Source organism: Coenobita brevimanus, chromosome 76, assembly GCF_032717465.1.
Source record: "Coenobita brevimanus isolate Jiangsu-jjx chromosome 76, ASM3271746v2, whole genome shotgun sequence".
Lineage (NCBI taxonomy): Eukaryota > Metazoa > Arthropoda > Malacostraca > Decapoda > Coenobitidae > Coenobita > Coenobita brevimanus.
In genome coordinates this window covers 4,345,114-4,353,198 of record NC_137029.1, presented here as the reverse complement: position 1 = coordinate 4,353,198, position 8,085 = coordinate 4,345,114, and the positions used below count along the sequence as shown (strand labels likewise).

The 8,085-nt window shown below is 39.9% G+C and overlaps 1 non-coding gene and 1 pseudogene across 1 annotated transcript; both read right to left on the bottom strand.

Moving 5' to 3' along the window:
- Positions 1-2,064: 2,064 nt before the first annotated feature.
- Positions 2,065-2,181, bottom strand: LOC145408338 (5S ribosomal RNA; annotated as a pseudogene).
- Positions 2,182-7,741: 5,560 nt separating this feature from the next.
- LOC145408320 (5S ribosomal RNA) lies at positions 7,742-7,860 on the bottom strand. Its single transcript, XR_013898910.1, has one exon. It is a non-coding gene; the product is annotated as a 5S ribosomal RNA (ribosomal RNA).
- Positions 7,861-8,085: the final 225 nt, after the last annotated feature.

Genomic DNA, 8,085 nt, shown 5'->3' with positions numbered 1-8,085 from the left:
ATGAGGAACACACTGAGGTGGTTTGGCCATGTGGAGAGGATGGAGGGTGACAGACTGACGAAGAGAGTGTATGTGAGTGAGGTGAAGGGGGGAAGAGGGAGGGGGAGGCCGTGGATGAGATGGAGGGATTGTGTGGAGAGGTATATGAGAGAGAGGGGTGTGAGTTGGAAGCAGGGCAGTGAAATGGCGGGGGACAGGGCGACTTGGAGGCGATTTGTTCGTGGCCACCCTAAACGGGATTGAGGCGTCTGGCAATTGATAGATAGATATCTCTGGGCCTAACTCTTGTCAGCTCGGTAGGCTCCCAAGTACCTCTTCCTTGTCATGTCGTTTCTGCATAGGCCATGTTATCCCATTCAGTGTGGTGACGTATTTTCTATTTTCATCATGATATTTCCAGATTATTTAACTTAGATGTGGGTGAGACACCTGCTGTGCAGAAAGTATAGGAGACAAACCCTTCAGATATCATCATCATCATCATCATCACTATCATCATCATTATCAACAAGATCCTCTAAAGCTGAGCAAAGTCGTGTGGTAGTCGGGAGAAAATGCACTATTGGATTCAAGGGAGCAAACGTTCTCGTCCATGATAATTACTTCTGCAGACTATAGTAACCCTTTCAGTATCTCGAGGTATTAATTTATTTGTTCTTGGTACTTTCAGACGATTTTTATAGATAAGAAAAAAAAAAAAAACTAATGCTTAGACGTTTAATTAAGACTACTGAACTCCTCCACTTAGCTAGATCTCTTCTAAATGGAATAGGATTGCCTGAAGCAGTAAGAAGAAAGATAAGAAAAAGGTGTTTGGCATCTTCCTAAGGCCACAAGACTGTCCGTGGATTTCAGAGATGATGACTTTTATACAGTTTGCCGGAGCAAATCGTTTTCAAACATCTCTTCTAGTATTCACATTCTTTTGTAAATACTGGTACCTTCAGATTCTCGAACAATGGATGTTGTTTGATCATCTTTGTAACCGCATTCATTACACAAGATTTCAGTCTAAAGCCGAGTCAAATCGTATGGAGGTAACACACACACACACACACACACACACACACATTGGTAATGACCTAATTCTTTTTACAACAGATCGGGGTAAGTCCAAGGAGTATCAGAAAAGTACCAAACAATATTTTTGGCAATCGCAGCGGCGCGACGCCGAGAAATTGTCAGAAATCGCGACACGCCAAAATATGCGAAAACAATCTTTTTTCTTCTTTCTTGTCAGAGTTGGTTATTGTGGGCTTAATAATAGTATGGAAACAAAGATAATGGTATTTGCAAAGATTTTGTAATGGGAAGGATATTAGTTCCGGAAATATTTCTCGGCCAAGCATTAGTAATACAATTTGATATATTGCTCAATAAACCTGTAATTGTATTAACAGTTCACCGCACTGCCGGTAATAGTAAACATCACAATTATAGATATAAATATGAAAAAGTATCCACCAAATCATCAACACTGGAGTGAACCTTCCGTGGGACTTCTGTATTCTGGTTTCTGATTTATTCTCGAAGAAAGGTCTAAGAAGTAAAGGGATGTACTGTACTTCGCACGTCATACACAACGTTAAAGTACTGAACACTACAGTAGAACTAATGAAACTTCCTTGACACGTGGCCCTTCACCTCTTCAACACTTCCCACACCACCACCAATCTAAGCGGCGTGATCTGTTTGTTAGGATCACTGAATGTTCACTGAGAAAGAAAGGTGTCTATATCACCATTTCTGTATAAGTATGCATTGTAGCGGGGGGCTTGCACATGCCTGACATAGACAGGCAACTTACCGGTGCTGCCAATATGATGGTTAAATGTCACACAGAGAACGACCTCGCATTTCCTGGCTACTCTCACTGACAACATAACTGCGAATGTTATTACCAGTTAATGTTATCTGATTAGTGATATCAGTCAGTGTTATCCACTTAGTTCATTCATTCATTGCCAGACGCCATGTATCCCAGACGGGGTGGCCAAGGGCTTAGAGTTAATTGTTTTACAGGGAGGGGCACTAATCCTCCACCAACCCCACTTGACGTAGGGATGCCAACAGCATCTGGTGTTCCCAGGCGGTCACCCATCCAAGTACTAACCAGACCCAACGTTGCTTAACTTCGCTGATCGAACGGGAAGCGGTGTACTCAACGTGGTATGCCTTAGTGATAGCAGTATTAAATATTTTCACTTATTAGCAGTTGTTATAACCACTACCACTATTTACTAAAATCACTTTTGGCCATTATTAGTCACTGCTGTATCACTATTATCACTGCTCCCAGTGAAACAGTGTCAGTATTATCACATCAATTGCTGGTATTGTCACTGATATTATCAATTACCATCAGTCACTGCTATTAGTACGATATTGCCACTGCAATTACCACTGTCGCTGCCATTACTTCTCTGACAGTCATCAATGTCACTGCCATTATAAATGTCACTAATAACCTCCATTAACAGTACTGTCACTGATAGTCACTCACTTTACTGTCACTGTTATTATCACTGTCACTGCTATTATCGTCACTGCTATAATGAGTGCTTTAATTGTCACTGACATTATTACTGCAACTGCTATTATTACTGTAACTGCTATTATTACTGTAACTGCTGTTATCACAGTGCTATTACTGCTGTAACCACTATTATTACTATCAATGTTGGTATCACTCACTGCTAATATTACTGTAACTGCTATTATTGTTGTAACTACTATTATTACTGTTACTGCAATTACTGCCAATGCCATTATCACTGTCACTGCTGTTACTGTCTGCTATTATTACCACCACAATTATCACTGCCATTGCCATTTTAAGTAACTGTATTGCTATTATTACTGTCACTGCTATTATCGCGAACTGCTGTTATCACAGTCTCAGCTATAATCAGTCACTGGTGTTGTCACTAGCTGGTATTATTACGACTACCAATATTTTCACTCACAGCTGCTATCACCGCTATTATCGCCGTCACTGCTATTATTATTTCCACCGCTATTGTAAGTAACTGCAGCACACACACCACAAACTCAGCCAGGAGACAGGGCGTGTGTGCTGGGCAATCCCCAGGCCCTGTCTTCCCCCTTACCCCACTCAAGCCAACCACCACCAACCGGGCTACAGAAAGGCCCGTTCTCCTCTAATGAGGAGAGAATCAACAACAACAACAAACAAGTAACTGCAGTCTGCTATTACCACAGTCACTGCTATTATCACTCACTGCTAATATCAGTTACTGCTCACATTACAGTCAGTGTTTTTATCACCCACAAGCACTGTCTAATGAACTTCCTGGTCCCCGTCGATGTCATTATCGTTCACTGTAACACCGTATAATCTTAGAATATCCTTTAGACTGTCAAAATAATCCAGGGTTATTTCCTTGTGGTAAGGGACGAGAGAGAGAGAAACTGAGGGAGACTGGGAGTGGAAGACAGGGAGAGGCTTGTGGAAGAACAATATGGTAGGAAAACAGGAAAGTTTCTATCTAAAGCACTACTGAGAACGCGCCGTGATGATCGCACCATCTGTTGTGAAAGCGCAGAAATAACACAGTAAAGGGTATTTAAGGGTAACCATTATATACCATCCCCTGCTGGAAGAGTTTATTGTCATTCTTGATATATTGTTAAACATACTATATACTCTGTCATTTAGAAAGTTAGTTAGGGTAAGATAAAAGTTCTTGGCATTTCCCTCGTCAGTTTGACAGGAAGATATCCTCCACGGCTTCCTGCATGTTTTATATGTAGACTTATGGGGTGTACTTGTTCTCAGCCAACAAGATTTTAAAGATCATGTAGGTATGTAAAAATGAATGCACTAAATTCTGAGCAGCTAGAAAACAAACAAAAGAAAAGAAGATAACTTAGAGACATCTTGATGGTGGAGGAGAGGTTGACGTGGAGGAGATATGTATGTGGCCATCCCCACAGGAATTGCGGCATCCGACTACAGATGGATCGATAGAGACAAAAAGCAAACCTAAAAACAAGAGATGACGTGGTGAAGGCAGTGACTTGCCACATGAAGCAAAAAAACTGGTAAGGAGAAGTATTGCACAACACCCTGACGCCTTCACCCTGATGACGAATTATTTTATTACTGCAACCACATGCCGACTTTATGAAGCCTTGAAGAAACTCTCATAAGGAACCCATTTTTCTCATATAAGTCAAGATCAATTTAATAAATTGACAGTGAAGATTAAGAACAGTATGGAAGTGACCCCCTCGAGTTAAATGTTAACCACTTCAGTTCCATGACGTACTTTATATTATTCTTGATACCACTACATGATTATATTCAAACTAATGGTAATGAAGGGAATAAGCACTTCAGTCTCATCATGTGTTGCATAACATTATTGTTGCTACCACAATACGATGACATTCAAACCAATGGTAATGAAGGGGTTAATGAAGGCTTTCAAACTAATGGTAATGAAGGGGTTAATGAAGGCTTTACTAAACTCCTCTATTTCAAAAGGCGTGTCTTAAGCTGAATTAAATCGCAGGGAAAATCCATAAATTGAACAGTACTATGCGTCTTGAGGCTGAGGTGGCTAAATGTCGTCATTTTATTGGGAAAACAAAAAATTGTTAAACTGTTTTTCTGAGTGCTAATGGGACTGATAATCAATAAAGAATATGACTCAGCTTTCTTGTCTAGAACACGGATATTGCAAGAAGTTTGATGCAAGAAACAGTATAATATTAAATAAAAGGTAACATTACGAGAAAATTGCAACAATCTGTTGCCGCATTCAAGAAGCTTCTTACTTAGGGAACTATCAGATAAAGCATTAACCACCTCATAGTCGGGACAAGTCAAGTATCCTACTGCAGCTAACGCCAGACTACTTTACTCAGCTGAGTTACTGAAGCCTGACAATGTTAATACCATCGCCATATTCTCATGATCAGAAAAACTATAGTATGTTTCAGCTAATGCCAGGCGATCTTGTTTAGTTGATAAAGTGTCACAGTAGTCTGAATGTTAATTAGGAATTACTTTGACGCTGACTTTAATCAATTTTATTGTCTGAGTAACACAATACATGACATTACTGTAGAGTTACAGAAAAGATTTAGCGAAGTTGCTTAAAAGAATTCCTTAGATATACAGTCCTCCTGCTGCTGCATACGACAGGCAACTCCAGCGAGAACAGCAGGAGCAGGAGCACTGAAATTGGAGCGCCGTAGGACCCTGGTGAACTGACATCAAAGGCTGGTGTGAGAGTCAGAGTGTGTGAGGGGGAAGGCTCAGCGCTTGTGTAATACTCTGGCTCTGTTGACGCACCTCTCACACATCTTACACAACCACAACACCCACACAACACAGCCTTACATAATGTACTAGCTACTGTAATGCCTAATGCCCACATTCGTCAAGTTCAAAGTCGAGGGTGAAAAATTAATAAAGTCAATATCCATAATGCAAGATGTGTGCCACACTTACAAAATATTGCGGAAGCCACCATCATGCAGGAGGCTACATCTGCATGTTTCCTGCCGCAGAATGCTGAAATAGAGAATAATGAAAAAAAAAAAAAAAAATGACAAATCAGTCCTGATGTCAATATGGTAAGTTGGACTGTAACAGCTGAAAGTGCCATTGTGTCACACAGAATGGACAGATTGGTTGTGTCTCACATAACTGACAAATTGCTTTTGTCACAACGGACTAATTGATTGTGTCACACAGGACGGAAAAACCGGTTGTGTCACAAAGAACGGACAAACTGTGTCACACAGAATGGAAAAACTAGTTTTGTCAAACAGAACGGAAAAAACTGGTTGTGTAACACAGGACGGAAAAGCTGGTTGTGTCACACAGGACGGAAAAGCCGGTTGTGTAACAGAACGGACTAACTGGTCACCTGGAATCACAAACAATAAAAATTTACCTAAAATGTTTATAGTTGGCCGCGATGTTCATCGTTTATGGTCGATAACTTTTGACAGAAGGGTTTTATTCCGATTCACAGTTATATTCTGAAAAATGGGAAGATGCAACGCGAACACTGTCTGGGTCAGCGCCATACCTGATGCAATAGCCTGTGTCATTGCAAGTGTTAGATCTGTGAGATTATCATCAACGAAGGTACTACACTATCGGTTCTGATGTTCAGCAGATTGTTTACAAAGAATTGAATTCTCAGTGGCTAGACACTAGGGGTGGGCGTAATCGATTATTTGTAATCGATTACTTCGATTACTCGCCAGAAAAATATTGTAATCGATTATTTTTCCAGTAATCGATTATTTTATTGAGTACTTTTGGTTGATTTTTGTCATACTTCTAGCCATTAACATGCCAGGTTATGGTTTGTTAAACATCTTACGTTTGGCAATGCACTTGTAGTCCTTCGCGAATCGAAAAATTGGAGGCATTTTTGTACAGCAAGTTGTAAATGAATCCTTCGTCTCAGTGGCATAGATAGACGATTTAGCTGCCAACTCCTAGGTATGTATTTTATTTGTGAGAACAATGATAATGATCACTGGTATTTCATTTTGTAAGCATGATATTTGGCGGAAATACCAATAAAGTGACGACTTCCAAATAACCTATCTTCGTTTTGGGGATTGGACACCAGAAACTTTAAGATGACCCATATGATTTTCCTTAACATTAAGCTTATTATTCATGTTACATTACAGTTTTGCAAGTAAGATTTCTTTTTGAAGCGGATTTTATAGACATGCATAAGAACAGTACACAAGACAGATTGTCTCCCGCGGAACGCACAGCTGACTCGTAAACAAAACAATGACAGCCAACTGATCCCCGGGAATGAAGACGTCTTGGTATGTCGCTTGCTTTCTATATTTATAGTTTTGGAAAGAATAAAAATTATAGAGCAGTCTCCAAAAGATTTGCTTGAAGGCTTTTGCTCGATTTTTTCTCGCTTCTAGTCCTTAGGCTTACAGGTACAGTAGCCTACACTAGTGCACTCAAACCATGACACTATAATGATTATACTGTACTGATATATTGATAGTAATCGAAATAGTAATCGATTACTAATCGATTACTTTCATAAAAGTAATCAGTAATCATGATTACCATTTTTTGCTGGTATCGCCCACCCCTACTAGACACACATACACTGATAGGCAGGTAGAAGGATATTTTTATTGACCACAAATTTCTGTTACAAAGTTGACAACAATTTGATACATAGAATAGTCCATAATAAGTACACGCACCTTGAGAACACTATGTGAACTGTAAAGCAGAACTCTAAACTTGCAGTCGCGGAGGGATAAACAACTTAAGATTTTGAAATAATGAATAATAGTATAAAGGAAAGGTAAGAAAAATATACATATTAAACACTCAGTTAATATTTGATGAAATATTTTGTATACTGTGGCATAAAAATTTCTCTGCACTAATACGTCATCAATTGTGGTCAGATTGTAAGGTTGCCTTAAATATAATGGTTTCACACATTCCTCTATTACATGTTTTTCAGTTGGCATATAGACTTGTGGATATACGAGTACTAGATCTTCAATTGGAAGCCGACCCCTAACTCGCCTTTTCCAGCATCCCTCTTTTAACACAAAATAATGAACACTTACATGTAAACCATCCATCCATTGCCAGACGCCATGTATCCCAAACGGGGTGATCATGGGCTTAGAGTTAATTGTTTTACAGGGAGGGGCACTAATCCTCCACCAACCCCACTTGACACGTAGGGAGTTATGCCAACAGCATCTGGTGTTCCCAGGCGGTCACCCATCCAAGTACTAACCAGACCCAACGTTGCTTAACTTCGCTTATCGTACGGGAAGCGGTGTACTCAACGTGGCATGGCCGTAAACGTGTCCATGATACCCACTCATGTTCGTTCAACTTAGTCGTTGTTCCATACATGTCGTTTACAATTAAATAGAGATTCATTCTTAAATAGGAGAAACCTAATGAATTCGACGTCGTGATCTTTTGCTTAATATTTTCAAGGTCAGTTTGAACATCGCCGACGTCGTAATACAGTATATTAAATCTTTTACATGACGTGGCATGTGATAGTTATTGAGTCGTTTGGC